The following is an 18466-nucleotide window of genomic DNA, read 5'->3' as shown; positions in this document are numbered from 1 at the left end:
CCAAGATCCTCAAGAGAGTTGTGTACGCCAGATTGACAGACTTTCTTGAATCCAACTCTCTGCTTGACCCCCTTCAGTCTGGATTCCGCGCTGGTCACTCTGTCGAAACTGCTGTGACCAAAGTATCCAACGATTTAATTGCTGCTAAATCTCACGGCCAATACTCTATCCTAATCCTCCTTGATCTTTCTGCCGCATTTGACACTGTTGATCATCAACAGCTTCTTCACATTCTTCATAACTTTGGTCTACGGAATACTGCTCTCTCCTGGTGCTCCTCCTACCTCTCCCAGTTCTCTTTCAGTGTTTCTTTCTCTGGTTCTGCCTCTTCTCCCCAACCCCTCTCTGTCGGCGTCCCCCAAGGTTCTGTCCTCTGCCCCCTATTGTTCTCTATCTATACTGCCTCCCTTGGTAAACTCATCAGCTCCTTTTGTTTCCAATATCATTTATATGCAGATGACACGCAAATCTACCTGTCCTCCCCTGATCTCTCTCCGCCAACCTTGACTCGTGTTTCTGACTGCCTCTCTGCTATTTCCAACTGGATGGCTGCTCACTTCCTTAAACTCAACCTGTCCAAAACAGAACTTCTAGTTCTTCCAAATCCCTCAAGTGCTGCTACTCCTGTTGTCTCCATCCAAGTCAACGGCGCTACTATCACCTCTACCTCGCAGGCTCGCTGCCTAGGGATTCTTCTCGATTCTGACCTCTCTTTTACTCCCCATTTCCAATCGATAGTCAAATCCTGTCGCTTCCAACTCAAGAACATAGCGCGCATCCGCCCATATCTAACACCAGACGCGGCTAAGGCTATACTGGTTCATGCTGTTGTTCTCTCTCGCCTCGACTACTGCAATCCCCTTCTCACTGGTCTTACATGTTCCCAGCTTGCACCGCTGCAATCTATAATGAATGCGGCTGCGAGGCTTATTTTCCTGTCCGGTCGCACCTCCCACGCCTCCACACTCTGTCAGTCCCTGCATTGGCTTCCAGTTAGATATAGGGCCCAATTCAAAATTCTGGTGCTTGCTTACAAATCCCTACATAATGCTGCTCCAACATACCTATCCTCCCTCATACACAAGTATGTCCCGTCGAGACCCTTGCGCTCATCCCAAGACCTACGCCTATCCTCTGCCCGGATCCCCACCTCTGACGCTCGCCTTCAAGACTTCTCTAGGGCTGCACCTATTCTGTAGAACTCCCTTCCCTCCTCAATCAGACTTTCACCCAGCCTCCACTCCTTCAAAAAATCTTTCAAAACTCACTTCTTCATTAAAGCGTATCAATTAAACTGTCAGCAGGCTTCTCATCCTCCATCCCATGACTCCTTTCCTGCAACTGTCAAAAATGACCTACCAAGCACTCAATAAACCCTTCTCTAACAAACTATTTAATTCCCCTACTTTAACCCTTTGTGTCACTATACCCCACTCCCTCTAGCATGTAAGCTCATTGAGCAGGGCCCTCAACCCCCTCTGTTCCTGTATGTCCAGTGGTCTGATCTCAATTATGTGTCTGTTAGTCCACCCATTGTACAGCGCTACGGAATTTGTTGGCGCTATATAAATAATTAAATAATAATAATAATACACATGTGTTACAAGCGAAAGGAGCCTGGAAAGCCAGAAAGGGGCAAGGACTGTGTTTCTCATTTGCTTTTCTGTATTTCAGTGCTTCAGATCTGCAAACATATTTGCTTGCCTGTATATCTGTTCTTTTCTTTTATCATGAAGTCAGTTAAAGACACAACCACCATAACCACTACAGTGCTCTGGTGACACTCCACCCTCCTAAGTAGACAAACCATTTTTTGGATGCTTTCATACGCTGGGTGTCCCTTTCCACCTCTTCGTGGTCTTCAGGAGAGTTGGAAGCTCCTGTAAGGAGCTTCTGTGAGATCTCCAGAGCTAAGTCTTGCAGTGGTGATGCAGTGATGCAGCATCAGATTTTTAGCCAATAAGCTAAGCCTTGCATCGACGGTCATAACTCAGAACTTAGACCAGGAGTAGACAATCTTTGTCACTCAAGATGCTTTGACCTTTTTTGTCCAATATAGAATCCTGACATCTCGGTCATCAACCCTCTTTGAACAATGACTGAAGCCAAGGCAATGACATTGTACAACTTGAGAGGAACATGAGATGGCCAAAACTTTAGGACAGGTGTAGGCAACCTTCAGCACTGCAGATGTTTTGGACTACATCTCCCCTGATGCTTTGATGTAGTGCCGAAGGTTGCCTACACCTGGCTTAGACCTTTTGGCTGCATGGAGTGAAGAAGTATAAAATAGCTATAATCCATAATCTTTCTTAGTCCATCACAAAATAAGGATTAGAATGCAAAAAACATACTTGGAGCAGCTTGAACAGTAGCTTCCAGACGTATATGTTTTATCCAGAAGAGATTCCAGAAAAGCCAATTTTAGACAAGAACTTACAGGGAATGGGCAGAGCTGCTATACCGCCTCTAACATAAGATTCCTGCATGGCATAGAACATCAAGAGATTCTACTATAAATCTGCATTGAGCAGCTTTTTAAAACCTTTTTTAATTATTATTATTTTTTTTTTTCTAAATACTGGCAACAAATTGTCCTAATCAGCTATTTTGCTGTTGACCACCACTGATGCCAACTCCCCCTAAACATGTCCACTTCCAGATTTTACGTAGTGCTGGCAGTGTGGCAACTGGTTATTGTCGCTCCATCCTGTTCCATTGTCTGATATTTTACTGCTGTTGTTTACACGAAGAGCTGATTAAGAAAGACGTGAAATGAAGGAAGTGGTGTGTTAATCTGCTTTGGTGTTGTACTCTTTGTTGATTCAGAGTTTGACATAAAAGGAAGTGGATTTCTAAATTATGTCCTTCACAAAAAAATATCATAATATAATGTAATGGGTGTATTTTAGTATGTATATGGGTATTTGCAATATAAGAAGGCTGACAGATGCTGGTAGAATTGCGGAACAGCCAACTGTTTCCTTTTAAATACCTGTCAATGATCCTACATCTGAGTCGTTTGAAAATATTTTTTAAGTCTTGTGCTTCAACTCATCCACTGTAACAGCTATATAGATATTTTTGGGAACCTTATACGAATTTGTAATGATTCGCAAGGCATAAAGTCTTTATTGGAAGTACTTTTATCATTTGTAAGGCTTTAAAACCTTCACTTAAAACATTTGGTCACAGTTTGGTCCAAACTGTGTCCACTTGCCCTCGCACTCATGTTGATTACATCAGAAATTTAAGAATACTCAAAGAAACTGTGTACTTAAAGGGACACTATAGTCCCCAAAACAGCTTTAGCTTAGTGAAGTAGTTTTGGTGTATAAATCATGCCCCTGCAGTCTCACTGCTCAATTCACTCCCATTTAGGAGTTAAATCACTGTGTTTATACAGCCGCAGTCGCACCTCCCTGCATGTGACACAGCCTTCCTAAACACTTCCTGTAAAGAGTCATCTAATGGCTACACTTCCTTTATTGCAAATTGTGTTTATTTTTAGAATTTATTATCTCTTGCTCTGTTAATAGCTTGCTGGACCCTTCAGGGGACTCCTATGTTTAATTTCAATATAAGTCCAACTTACAGAGCAGGTGATTAAAAAAAAACTTTTAAAGTAAGTTATCTCTGATGAAAAATATAACCATATTTTTCATGCAGGCTGTGTCAGTCACAGCCAGGGGAGGTGTGGCTAGGGCGGCATTAAACAGAAACAAAAGTGATTTAACTCTTAAATGGCAGTGATTTGAGCAGGGAAACTTCAGAGGCATGATCTATATTTAAAGGGAAACTCCAGTGCCAGAAAAACGATCCGTTTTTCTGGCACTGGAGGGTCCCTCTCCCTCCCACCCCCCAATCCCTGGTTACTGAAGGGGTGAAAACCCCTTCAGTCACTTACCTGGGACAGCGGCGATGTCCCTCGCCGCTGTCTCCGCCTCCGCGACGCTCCTCCTGGTGATTACGTCGCCCGGTGGGCGAGACTAATCTCGCCCACCGGCCGAGGAGACCTAATGCGCATGCGCGGAAATGCAGCGCATGCGCATTACGTCTCCCCATAGGAAAGCATTGAAAAATCATTTCAATGCTTTCCTATGGGGAATAGAGCGACGCTGGAGGTCCTCACACAGCGTGAGGACGTCCAGCGACGCTCTAGCACAGGAAACCTGTGCTAGAAACTAGGAAGTGACCTCTAGTGGCTGTCTAGTAGACAGCCACTAGAGGTGGAGTTAACCCTGCAATGTAATTATTGCAGTTTATGAAAAACTGCAATAATTACACTTGCAGGGTTAAGGGTAGTGGGAGTTGGCACCCAGACCACTCCAATGAGCAGAAGTGGTCTGGGTGCCTACAGTGTCCCTTTAAAAACTGCTTCATAAAGCGAAGGTTGTTTTGTTGACTATAGTGTCCCTTTAAGAGTTTTACGGGGAAAATCTGCATGCATATGAGATTTTTTTTTGTTTATTTGGCCCTCTGCTTATCTTTCATTAGGGATTGATGTATTTTCGGATTTATGTTTTCTGTTTCTGACGATTTGGGTTACCTCTGTACGTATCTACATCTGGAACACCTTATTAAAGCACTCTGCTTTCTGATGGAGCCAAGATTGTGAAACCAACTGGGGTGTCAATTAACATTGTAGTGAAGTGCTTTGATATCTGATGACCCTGATCTTACAATGAGAAATAACCGACCTGACACACACAACATCTTATCCTGGATAATATACCCGTGGCCTCATGCTCATAGTAAATATCGTTCTCATTCCACATTTTAGGTATGGGTTTAATATCTTGGGCCGATCATCATGTTGAGATTAGAAATTGCTTTCCATTTTTTTTTTCAAATGGGATTAAAGGTAGATATTAAGTGGCAACCAGAAAGCTATCTGTTTCACATGTTTCAGACAACACCTAAGGAGGAAGTATTAACAATAATGATACACTGTTTATTAGCAACTAAAATAGCTATAGCTTATAGGTGGAAACAAATTCAGCCACCTTTGTTCAAAGAGGTTATGGTACGCTTAGACTCTTCAAGTTGCTATAAAAGAATGGCTAGTCGTTTGGCAGGAGGGGAAGGAAAATTTTAAAAAATTTGGCAAAAATGGTTTAATGTTAGGAATATGTATATATAGGAGTTAGGTTATGGTTAAGAAGGTGGTAGAGAAATTAAATTAAATTAATTAAAATAAAATAATGTATTAGTTAGTGGCGTTATAAAAAAGGTCTTATGCTCTCAAATAAGCTTTATATATTGGTTTATGCAATTTATAAAAGTATATATTAGAGTAGCAGTGTATTAGATAAGCGTAAAAAATGTAAAACATGACAGCATTCAGTCTTTATTTTTTATATATTTATTTGTATGCAAATATGGCTTATGAATATAATAGAGATTGGGTTATTAAGTTTATACACCACTAAATAATGTTGGTTAGTGTTGTGATATGATTTTATGTTTTGTTTTGTCTTTTGTCTTTTGTTTATTGGTTTTTGTCTATGTAATTGTTGTAGTATGTATATATACAGGTACTGAAATAAAAAAAATAAAGAAATTGCTTTCCAGATGTTATTTTTTTTTAAATTTATTTATTTTTTATGGTGGTGGTGAGCTTTTTACATTTGAGTATTCCATTATGATTGAGGGGTATTAATTGGAGTGAACCCCCCCCCCCCAATACCACTCCAAGGTAAAATCCATTCCAAAAAAGGTCTACTACTTTTTTCTCCCCTTCTCTCTTCCCCTACCATGATCTCCCGCTGGTGAACGAGCGCGGAAGAGACAGGTTTATTTACCCACGGAATCTGATGCAGTTGATGAAGCATCACAACCTGTGATGACCTATAAAATCAAAGTTTTTCTTCTTCACCCAGCTATTTTTAAGGCTGGGAGGACGAACTGCATACTTCACTTTGCTAATTATACATTCCAAGCATGGTCTTTGATTGATGCTTCTTTGGACTTGAAGTAGATGGGACATGACCCCCCAAAGGGTACCCACTCTTATCGCTCCGAACAGTTTATTGTATCGACATGGCATTGGAGACCTCTGTGTCTTACTTTTTATCTCTATGGATCTTATTTTCATGGGTACCTTCGTGTACCACAATGCTACCTACCTTTGCTTCATTTACTTAATTAACACACAATTGAAAAATGGAAATAAAAAACTACTTCTAATATACAGAAATGTACCAAATAAATGTCTTTTTATACGGCAGAGAAGCAGTGCGGTCATGTCTAGAGGAGAAGAGATTATTTAGCATGAAGCTAGCTGCAGATCACCATAGTTTGTTTAGAAAACGATAATGCTAAGATTACTCCAAGATGTTATGACTGTTTGTACTTGGGGATGGCTGTTGCATTTGATGATAACGAGTATTGTTAATGAGGACGAGATGACTTTAGAGAAGTAGATAAACTGGGGCAAAGCCTTTAGCAAAAATAAAAACAAAACCAACCTTCTCTCCCTCCTTTCCCCCGTCTCCACACACACGTTTCATACACATTTGTAACTTTTGATCCAATAAACATAACAATAAAATACTAGAAAAAAAATTCTCAAAAGATGTTAGTGCAATTCAGTCAAATGAAACGCAACGTTGAAACTGAGAAATCCGATCAATATTGTTGTGAAGTTTTGTCTCCATAACTTTCATGAAAGATTTGATGGTGCAATGCAATGTATCACTTCACCGGTAGAATCTACTGCACGTCACATGGAACAAAAGGACTACAATTCTCAGACACAGTGCAAAACTTTAACAGGCTCTTTATAGTTCTGTTCTTACATTTTTATTTCTGGAATGCCCATAGTTTGCATTCGAACCCCCTGCAGTTGATGTCTCCTGCAGGGTTATTTACCATAGTAAGAATTCGAAGTAAATTTCCAATTAAGGTCAAAATAGCCAAAATGTAACAATTCTCTAAGTCAGCTATGTGGTCAGTTTGGCTACGCCAGCCTTAAAGGCGAACTTTACTTTGAATTCTCACATTAAATAACCCTGCTATAGATCTGTTGCCAAATGAGAGCTGGGAAGCTATATGATCATGTCACTTTATTTAGAATATGGTGGCAGTTTGGGAACGTTTTAAAGGAACACTTTAGTGTTAGGAATACAAAGATGTGTTCCTAACACTAACGTGTCCCTCTGTCCCCGCGGCTCCCCCCCAGCAACATAAAGTGTTAAAAAAAACCTTTATTCACTTAACCAATTCCAGATTCTGGTTGTGCTCAGCTTTCTCTAACGTTAGGCAATGGGGGGAGGGACCTAAAGTGCATGCATGGCGACCGCGCACAGCATGCGCATTTGGCCTTCCTGATAGGAAAGCATTGAAGGTACAGCGTTGTTTTACTGAGTCAACTTCTCTAAAACTTGAAGTTGTAGCCACTAGAGGCGCTTCCTGGAGTTTTAGAGAAATTGTAGCCACTAGAGGTGCTTCCTGGAGTAGCCACTAGAGGCGCTTCCTGGAGTTTCAGAGAAGTTGTAGCCACTAGAGGCGCTTCCTGGAGTTTTAGAGAAGTTGTAGCCACTAGAGGCGCTTCCTGGAGTTTTAGAGAAGTTGTAGCCACTAGAGGCGCTTCCTGGAGTTTTAGAGAAGTTGTAGCCACGAGAGCGCTTCCTGGAGTAGCCACTAGAGGCGCTTCCTGGAGTTTCAGAGAAGTTGTAGCCACTAGAGGCGCTTCCTGGAGTTTCAGAGAAGTTGACTCAGTAAAACAACGCTGTACCTTCAATGCTTTCCTATCCTAAACAACCACTAGAGGCAATCTTAGTACTGCAGTGTAAACATTGCAGTTTATCGAAAACTGCAATGTTTCGCATTGCAAGACTAATGGTGACAGGAGCACTGAACCCAGACCACTTTGGTAAACTGAAGTAGTCTGGGTGCCTATAGTGTCCCTTTAACTCTGTTGGTGCCAGTGGAATATAGCATGAGCTTATATGTGGCCTCTTGTATAACATCTTCTGATGGTTTATCACGCCAAAAACACTGTCATTGTTTGGTACCTTAAGTGATTTATGGCACATAAGTAAAAAACAAAATAAAAGCTACAAAATGCTTTGAAAGTTGTCATTTACTGCACTGCTTCATTCTAAGACGTTCTGTAGCAGCTTAAATTAGTCAATACTTAGAGATAAGGAGCCAGATGGGTTTGAAAAGAAATCCACAAAATGTTCTGATTTGACCTTTCAGGTTAGTACACAAGTGCTTCACGTGTGCAGATTTTGTTGGTACATGGCAACGCAAGATTGGGAGTTATAACTTGTTGAAAGTAAAACATGGACTATTTTTGGCCTCTTGGTTATACTTTATTTTTATAGTGAGTGTTTGAAATTGTTTGTGCATCCGCTAATGCAAATGTGTTGGTGTCACTTTATAGACAATATTATTTTCTTCATACTTTGTGTCAACCATCGTCAACAGACGCGTTCTTTAGAAAAGTCATTTTACTATTTCTTTTTTTGAAGTTTTGCCTCCTTGGATTTTTTTTTACCACCATGCACTCTTATCACTATATTTTCTGTAGGCAGCTGCACATGCAGTCACCCTACCCTCCCACGAGCCTACACTAAGAATTTTGGAATGCCATGCCTGGCATTCGGGAACAGGGAGGCTGCACATCTTTCTTGAGTGTGGAGGATGTTCCCTTAAAGGAACACTATAGTGACAGGAATACAAACATGATTTTACTCACCTTTATTCCGGCACGCATGGGTCTCCTCGTGGCTAGCCCCACCATCAACCTTGACAATCTCAGCCAATACAATGCTTCCAATTAAAGAGCATGGAAGTCTATTGCGCATGCATGACAAAACACTGCAAAGCGCCAATTGGCATCGCCTCATAGAGATGCATTAAATCAATGCATCTCTATGGGGAACGTTGAGTATCTGCGTGGAGACGCTGAACATCAGTGCTGCACATTATGCAACACTGACCCAGGAATCACCTCTAGTGGCCGTCTGTGTAGCTGCACTTATATGTGTTATTAGGCACCAGCGTAAACACTAACTTTTCTCTGAATAGGCAGTGTTTACATTAAAAAGTCTGCAGGGACTGACTATACTCACCAGAATGACTACATTAAGCTGTAGTTGTTCTGGTGACTGTAGTGTGCCATTTTAGTATATCTTTTAAGCTATGCCTTTGCTGGCGAACGTGCCTGCAGAATATATAAATTGACTCTAAACTTACCTAGAGGGAAGGTTGTTGCCTCTCTGTGTACTTTTGAAGAGACCAATAGCAGGACAACAGGACAGTACACGTACATTGTGACTTACCCATCAGATTCGGGACAGTTGGCATGTGTGTTTTAAATATATATATATATAAATGCATTCATGTTAGCCTGGTGATGATCTTCTTCACATATATCCAACCAAAGGCTCATTTTGTCGGACATTATAGCCCACACTGCCTAGCATATTTTAAATTTTACAAAACCTTTCATCTAGCAACATAACCTTCCCTCCCAAGTTAAATCTTGAATTCCACTACAAACAAATAAGACTGTATCACTCTTCCTCGAGTGTTAAATATTTAACAATCTTTGACCACAGTGATAATATTTATATTATTTAACGTAACACTCCAGGGACAAAATACAAAGTAGACGCAGTAGGATCTCTTAATTGTTTCGCCATATGCCATCTGACAAAATATTGTGCTATACACCCCCCTGTTACCGAAGGGGTAATCCAAGAGTATTTTGTTTCTTTTTGAAGAATGCTATGCGCTAATAATGTGCAGAATTACAAAACTTCACCTACGTCACACAAACAAAAAAAGAAATATGCAATAGAAAATGTATTGTGTGCATCTGGAAGGAAATGTATTGTACGCATCTGTGCGTCTCTCGGTGTCCACACTTGTTCTGGAAAGTGCGAGTGTTCGTTTTTATATTGTGCACCAGCAGCTACTGTTGGACGTAAATCACAGTCTTGAGCAGGAGAAATTGCAAAATTTTAAAGTTTAAAGGCTAAACTATTCCCGGACCTTAAATAAGACAGACTTTGTCTGCGTGTCTCACTTCCTGCAGTCCTAAAACACCATGGCTGTACTTGAGGAGGGTCATGTCATTTGACATCTTGCAATCATATAGATTAGATGAGGAAACTGATAGGTCAAGACAAAGCAGGGGAAGTGTTATTTGCAACATTATTCCTATTGATGCAATTTATGTCCCTTTAGTGTCTTTCACTATGACATGAGTTTTTGGGAAAATACGCACACACGTTTCTCATAATTGTACTTTTTTTTTTTTTTGTCATTCTATGAAATCCATATGATTTCAATGCCAATTAAAGGGACACTCCAAGCACCAAAACAACTTCATCTAAATTATGTTGTTATGGTGGCAGGAGGCCCCTGCAGGCACTCTTATCACAAGGGGTTATAACGTTCTTGAACGGTTTAACCCCAAAGTTGCCTCCAACAGTGATGTCCACTCCCCCCAGGCGGCATTTGGCTGCAGAATTTTTCAGATTCAGGTGCCGAGTGCGGCTGGACAGGGGCGGCGCTGATTGGCTGAGATCAGTCACTCCCCATTCACTAAACTGACTTGAGAAAGGTAAGTTTCTTTGCAAGCCAGTATAGTGAATGGGAAGTCAGCTGACCTCTCTTAGCCAATCAGCGGCACCACTGCTCAGCGGCACTCCACACTTCCTGAATCTGAAAATTTTGAAGCCGGATGCTGTCTCGGGGGGAGTGGTCATCACCTCTGGAAGCAACTTTGGGGTTAAAATCATGCCTCTTATTTTTAACACTTTTATGGCAAATGGGAGGGGGGAGGGCACTAAATTAGATAGTTACACAGACAATATAGTGTTGGCATAAGACTAGAAAATGTAAGCCCAAGTGTTACGAATTCAGGTTTGTATTCCTAATGATTTAGTGTTCCTTTAAAGGGTTAAAGAGGAACGGTCTTATTTCAGAGTTAATTCCCCTTTTCGGTTCACTAGTTACTTAGCCCATGATCCTCACTTGTGTAAGTTTGGGGAATTGGTGGAACTTTCAAAAACAGACAAAAAAGGGTTTATTCATTAGACATTGAATTGAAGTGAAGAAAAACAGAATCACAAAGCTTAAAGTCAAAATAGCTGATTAGAAAGAAATCCCCCAAGGTTACTACAAATCAGTATTTAGTGAATACACCCCAGTATCTATTTTCATGTACATCATAGAGATACTGCATTAAAAACTTTTCAAATACGTTACATCAATCTCAAAATGTTAAAAAGAAAAGCAGTGCATTAGAAATGACTTGGGATTTGATTCTCCTGCAGTGAGCTCTCCTTCAGCAAGTAAGCGTCTAAAACCTTTCAGCCAATCCTGCCCATCCCATAGTTTCTTAATGAGAGTACTAAATATAACATAGGTGACATTCTTACCCAGGAGCCTCTGGGCATGGGACAGCGTAGGCGCGAACAGTGTTCTCTTCATGCCTATTATTAGCCACCTCTCATTTCCAAAGCATAGGTGGGCTGAGTAATGTTATTTCATATGGGTGTGTGCCACCTACCCATGGTTTACAGTCACACAGGTGATGCTGAGCTTGGCAGTGGCACTCGGAGGGTTAATGTTGGTGTGCACTTTGTGTGCGTTGCACGTTGCCATATCTCGAATGCAAATCTGTATTTGCAGCAGGGGTAGCCAAGAGGCAGAGGTCCAGATCTTGTTTAAACAATAACTTCCATAGCTCTTAGCAGGTCTTTGTTCAGCAAAAGATTGGCAGCAGAACATCGACTTGTAGTTTGACAACAGACACATTCTTATTAACAACCTATGGCTGTTCACAATGCTGGCTTTTACATACGTGGAATGTTTCGAAATACACCTCCAAGGGCGTATTCGCTAAATGAAAATTATCGAGGATTCTCTATCTTATTATTAATTTGGTGTAAAACATGCAACTCGGTTGTTCTGATGTGAACTATTAGTGAATAGGGTCCATCCCTATTAATTCTCTTCAGTTGATGTCGAAATCACGTTACCTGCTTTTTGTTCAGCCTGAAGAGTGAAGCAACTGTCTCATTCAAAGCTAAAGCTTTTGAATGACACAGTTGTCTCAAAGTGATGCATGCTCTTGTTTCCATTTTTGGCCAAGACAGAAATTATACTCCTCGTTAGTCATATGTACATAGAATGTGAGCTTGTTTGAGCAGGGCCCTCTATAACCTCTCAATTCCTCAGTTCCTGTGTGTCCAACTCGTCTTCTTGCAAATACTTTTCTTTTAGTCCTGCTATTGTACAGCGCTGCTGAATGTGTTGGTGCTTTATAAATACTGATACTATTATATTATTCCCATGAGTAAGACTCCAAACTTTGCCACGAATGGGGTATCATCTTGTTCCATGTTTAATTTTGTATTTTACATCATTTTTCTTTTATTTTTTGTTATAGTGTAATGTTCAATACAATGTTCAAGAAATTCAATACAAATTATATTGGTAAAAATAACCAAGTAAAACCTGATTTCAATGATTCGTAATATAAAATACGAAATCACTAGATAACAGTGATCTTCATGATCACCTATAGATTATGGGAAAGTGATTTTATATATATAGGATGTATTCTTTATATGTATTATATGTATATATATATTTTTTTTCATTGGACAATACCAAACTCTTTAATAAAATATGGAGTTTATGTGTTATAATTTTTTTTCAGTTCTTAAAGTTTTCTACAATATTGTCCAACCATTGGCATCTGTAGCATATGGTTGTACCACCCTAAAATGTGCCTTTCCTTTGATAGAAATAGCGCACGTGACACATGGTGCAATGGGTTTTGCCTTCCCCTGGAAAACCTCTGCTGATAACACTGTGCCCAACATTTAAATAGGCCGTAATCAAAAGCATTTAAAGCTAGTATTGGCCCTATGTCATATAATATACGAGAAGCTATGTGTGTACGTGGAGGATCTAAATTCGACAAGTTAATTGGGGAGAACAAATCCCATTGCTTGCGGATTTTCCTACAAGCCCCAATTCCGTACGTGATCTCCACATCCACAAATTTAGTTATAGCCAATGAGAGACCAAAATTGTATGTCCTCCAGCTGTTGCAAACTACAACTCCCATGATGCTCTACACAGGGGACAGTCACAGATCCGTTTAGATCTACCACACCATTTGAAGTTCACATCACAATAATAGCACGGTAGACACAACAAGGCAAATCTGTGAGTCGTCCCATTGCATGTTCCTTCATTTACATCTTCCTCACTGTATACTTTGACAGTTTCCATTTCTGAAACCAGTCATCCTCCCCAGCTGCTGAGTGCTTTATTGGTATAGCACTAATAATGGGGAACGGCCTGCACAGATGTTCTCATTAAGAACTTCCTGTTAAGAAATCGCATCATGTCAAATGGTCATTCGTGTTGGGGAGTCAGGACATTTCTGTTTTATTGGAGTTATAGAAAGATGTTTTACATTTTTACAGAGTGCAAGAATGGAACCCTCACAGACCTGCTAAATACAATATATATATATATATATATATATATATATATATAATTTTGCTTACTTAAAAAAATTGTAAAAAAACAAACCCAAAAAACCTTTGACAGTTATCCAGAATTGCCTGTTTAGTGAATAAAAAAATGTGTCTAATTCTAAAGTAGGTAAAAAGTGCTATCTTATAAGTCATGGAGCATAAGTGCGAGCTTTGTAGGCCGTCTCCTTTTTTCCCCGTTAGTTTATGATCGGCTTTAAATGACTATTTTATGCTTATTCCAGTAGCCAGTAAAGAAACGTACATGGGCCTTATTCAGTAATTCACCAACAAGGTTATACACTAAACTACAAAATGGGAATGGCGAAATTAAAGTCTGTGATTTTTTACATCAGTTTATAAATGGGATGTTTTCAATAGAAATCGTCACTTGTATAATTGGAGCAGAAACACTATTTAAATGCCTGACTCTAAACTAGGGGACTGCTCTCCATGCATATTTTATTTCCTTTTTATTTTCAGAAATAGAATTATGTCATACAGGTCACGGCTTGACAAATATTTGGAGAGTTTAGGAGCTAGCCTCCCATTTATGAGGAAGGGGTATATCTGGGGAGATCTATATAAGTTACTCAGAGAGATAGGTACCAGTAGGGACATGTGTAAGAATCACGGTTACCCAGTTGTGTTTCTCCCAGCCATCTGTACATCTGTCCTAGTTGCCCCATTTTGACAAAAAAGGAATTTCTTTTTTTTTTTTTTTTTAAACACAATTGCAGGGTTTAAAACTTCACGGAACATATGTCTAAGTCTTATGACTGACATTTCGACATACGTGGACATGTGTATCCAAATGAGTGAGGGCCGATGGGGTTTTGGCCAAGCTGTGCAAAACACCATTGTAATAGACAACTCTGTAAATTCACATGACGACTGATTGCATAACAATGAATTGGCAGCATTACCCTCCATGATCAGGGTCACAAAATGTGTTAAAAAAAAGAGCTTTGCAAAACGTCGCTGGTCGTCTTTTAACTCTCTGTTGTCCAGGTTCCTATTAACTTGGCACCCACACATTTTAGGTGCAATGTATTGGTTAAGTTACAGTTATGCAAGTGTTTGTTTGTTTGTTATTATTTTGTAATCATTCATTTTCTTAAGGGTTAAGCTCAACAGTGCCATAACCAAGGTGAAGGAGCATGCCCATTGGCCGAGCCACTTCCTGGTTTGAGCAGAGTTTACTGTAGATGCTGTTTTGGGGATTTGTAGCAAATGCAAGAATTTTCGTTTTGTTTATAGTTTTTACGCTTTTGTGTATAATATAAACATGTGAAATGGGTAACGAGCCTAACGCCAAAATGTGAGTTGATGTGAAACGGTGGACATCTGATCTCTGTACGTTCACTTTGCTTAGGCGCATTGTATGAGAAGTTGCTTTTTATATCATAATTCATCCGTTGTCGTCAGTAGGAGGAGTAGGGGGAGAAACAGCAACCTCTGCCTTTTTTTTTTACCTTTTTCTTAACGACATTAATAATGTATTAAGATTTCATTTCGATTGCAGTTTTCAATAAAGTTTTAAAGGGGTACTGTCACTTCCCAGATTTTTAGTAATATTATGCTTACGTATATATTAAACAAGTTTGTGTTTGTGAAGTATAAAAAATAACATGAAACGTAAAAAATCCACACCTCTTTATCCTGCCACTGGGCGTCTCCATCTTAGATCCCAGTCAATCATTACTATAAGCTCTGTCCTTTGCACCTGGCAGTCAGCGTAGAGCAAACACACTGATAAAAGTCGAAATGAGACAATCAGAGCTATTCATTACAACTAGAATTCAGAGTGAATTAAAAGGGAATTGGGAGTTTAGGGCCAAAGTACCCAAACTGTAAGTATCGCTGACTCCATTTTGGGCACATTGGCCTTTCAATCACATTCACTTTGAATTCTCACCTTCGTGAATAATCCAGAGTGTTTACATTTCTCTTCTTAATTTACGTTTGCATCAATTTAAGAGAAAATTTTATTAAATGATGTAATTTTTAGAAAATTGGCACTTACATTTTAAAGGCAAAATTGTATCTAAAATTCCATGAGGTAAACTTTGCTTACATATAGAATAAAAGGATGCAAGGTTGTTTATTTGCACATTATCAAAGCAAATATTCACGTCCACAAATTGTAATTTAAATCATGATCGGTTTAAAAGATGTTTGGTGATTGTGGTTTATATGTGATAAATAGTTGTTGTATCTACTCATCACGGAGTCCCTTGACAGTTTGACTGGTTACATCAAACACTATTTTAAGCATGTGTTGTTGGTGTAAAGCTGGACAATATAATGAACTAAATCAAATGTGCTTAGTGTGTGTTTGGCAGAGATGTATTTAACCAATAGGAAAGTGAGATGATCCTCTCCTTTTCTCCCATTGAGTTCTGATTGAGAATTCCTGGATACATTAGGCCACTCTTAAAGGGAGCATATTAAATAGGTTTCTGATCTTGGAGGCTGTCAGGGTTCTAAACAGATAGATTGTGTTATCTTAAATGTAAAAATGTAGTTGCATTAACAATTAAAACAGGCATTGATTGTACCGGAAGGCTTAGACCTGACAAGCCCGTAAAGTTCAAAGATAGGCCTATTGAATGCAATTTGCCCTTATTTTTGTAATGATGCGATGCATGTCCCATATATACTGGGATGTATATGCACATGTTGATACTAGATCTGTGTACCAAATAATATTGTTACTGTCTCTATAAAAAACATTTTTTTTTAAATGTTGGATCCTAGATACATTTTAATAAATCTTGATTGGCCTATTTTATATGTTTACCCTGCGGTGCCGTCTTGAGGTGTTCAGGAGCGCCCTGAGTTTAATAATGCGAGCAGCATAATTCAGTGAGAGAGTCAATCCTTGCGAACATCTGTCATGTAAATTATAATAAACAGCCTGCTTTGACTTTGACTCGGTTGAGTTCTAAAGCCCATGTGTGTGTACGCCAAGCTGTTGATTATAATGGACAGAGGTCTGTGCGTAAGTATATATTAAGTTACAGGCCTTGTAACCTAAGAACATAGCAGTCTTGGTATAGCTGCTGTGAACTCTGATACAGTTCGTTCGCATGGCACAGCTGCCTTTGAACACTCATGCATAGCTCAAGTGTACACAAGCTTGAAGTGAATGCACTCAGTGAGTCACATTACTTAGTGTATTCACCATGGCAACCAGCAGGTCTCAAGTGTTCTTGACCAAGAAGAAAACTGGTTTTAAGAACCAATACCTGTAGCTACAGCTGGTTACTCTGCCAGATGGTTTCAAACGGCCATGTTGTTCTCCTTTCGGTGCGTGGCAATACTGTATCAGCGTTATCCACTAAAGTGGATTTCAAATTGAATGTCAAAAATAGGCACACTAGAGAGACAAGTTCTCTAAATCAGCTGTGCTTCCATTTTAACTACGTTGGCCTTAAATTTGAAATCCACGCGCCCTCACTTTACTGAATAACGAATAATCGAAGTCTCGAGATGTGTTATGTGGTTCATAGAATGTATAAGTGGAGATTATTTGCTAAATAGTAAATTTTAGTGAATTGAAATTTTAATTTTGAGGTTTTAGGTAAAAATTTTAATTTTGAGAAATTAACTCCATTACAGTAGCGGCTCAGTTATTTTGCTTTGGTTTTTAATTTTAGTTTCCAGTTCACTACAGTTGGGCTGTTTAGTTTTTAGACCACCAAGTGGTCGTTAAAGGGACACTCACACAGGGTCTTTCACTAAAATGTGAATTGTCGGGATATTGAAGTAAATGTCAAATTCTAGGCCAAAGTAGCCAAGCTGAACACAATATTAACAGATAAGGTGTGAATATAATGAGAAAATGAACATTTAGATCACAACAGCTGTGCTCGAAAAACATTCCCTAGTCCAATGAGTATACAGTTCAGTTATTTTGGCCTGACATTTTTTATGTATCTTGAATTCCAACAATACAAACTTCAATTTATAACTGTGTTACTCTTTGAAACAGTTGCGGCAGGGTTCAGTGTATTCACAGTAACATTGTTGTAGGTACATTACTTGTCTCGTTTAGAACACACGATTTACCTGCAGTACAGGACTGCGGGAGACAGGTGACTTTTCACTACGCTACATGCAATTTGGTTTATGGTTCTAATGACTGACACTAATAGATCTACTAAGTGCCACTTCTAGTGTTTACCATGCCTCTAATACAGCTAATTAGCCTGGCACTATCAAGATTAATTTATCCCATGACTGTGTAGTTTTACTCCAGCTGTTTTGTGGGTGACAAGATAAATTGTGGGCACACTTGCACTGATGATTCTCTGAGAATGATCTCTTTCACTCAGATTCAGGTGATTTTTCTCAGCCTCTTTTTACGGCTGTGGAGAGGACATCACTCAAACCCCAAACAGTGTGTAATAGACACAACAGCACTCAACACACAACTGATTGAAGCCAAACTGTGGCTGCCCATTTGGTTTTGGATTAAAAGTTGCTAAAATAAATAAATTGCTTTTGTGTGCCAGTTGCCCTATACTTTGAAATATAGCGCAGAATTAAAGTCCATGAAATAATATAAGCAGCCATTAATTATACATGATGCAAGGCTGCGTGTGTTCGGCTCATTAGCATGTAGAGGTGATCTGTGTCCACTAAAACAGAGTTTATAGGGTAGCCCTGCCTGGAGTATAACACCAATAATTTGTTGGCAGCTGTAGCCTGGTATTGGATTATAGGAATTGTAGTCAAAACATCATTGGTAACCTTAGTTTGACTTTCCAGATTAGCGTGCATGATCGCTACAATAGAGTTTAGAATTTAAAACGTTCAATAACAAAATTGGGAAGGAAATTGTGGGTTTATATCAACAACTACTAAAGTGTCCTGCAATTAAAACCTCAGATATAAAATGTAATAATAGAACGTGTATAAACACGAGCTGCTCTTACAGCCCC

General features: G+C 39.4%; 1 protein-coding gene across 2 annotated transcripts in view; it reads left to right on the top strand.

The window, feature by feature from the left end:
* CMIP (c-Maf inducing protein) overlaps positions 1-18466 on the top strand; it is a 156872-nt gene that overhangs the window by 45263 nt on the left and 93143 nt on the right. The gene's annotated exons all lie outside the window — the stretch shown is intronic.

Source organism: Pelobates fuscus, chromosome 12, assembly GCF_036172605.1.
Source record: "Pelobates fuscus isolate aPelFus1 chromosome 12, aPelFus1.pri, whole genome shotgun sequence".
Lineage (NCBI taxonomy): Eukaryota > Metazoa > Chordata > Amphibia > Anura > Pelobatidae > Pelobates > Pelobates fuscus.
Note: the sequence above shows the minus strand (reverse complement) of the source record. Positions and strands in the feature narration are given on the sequence as shown.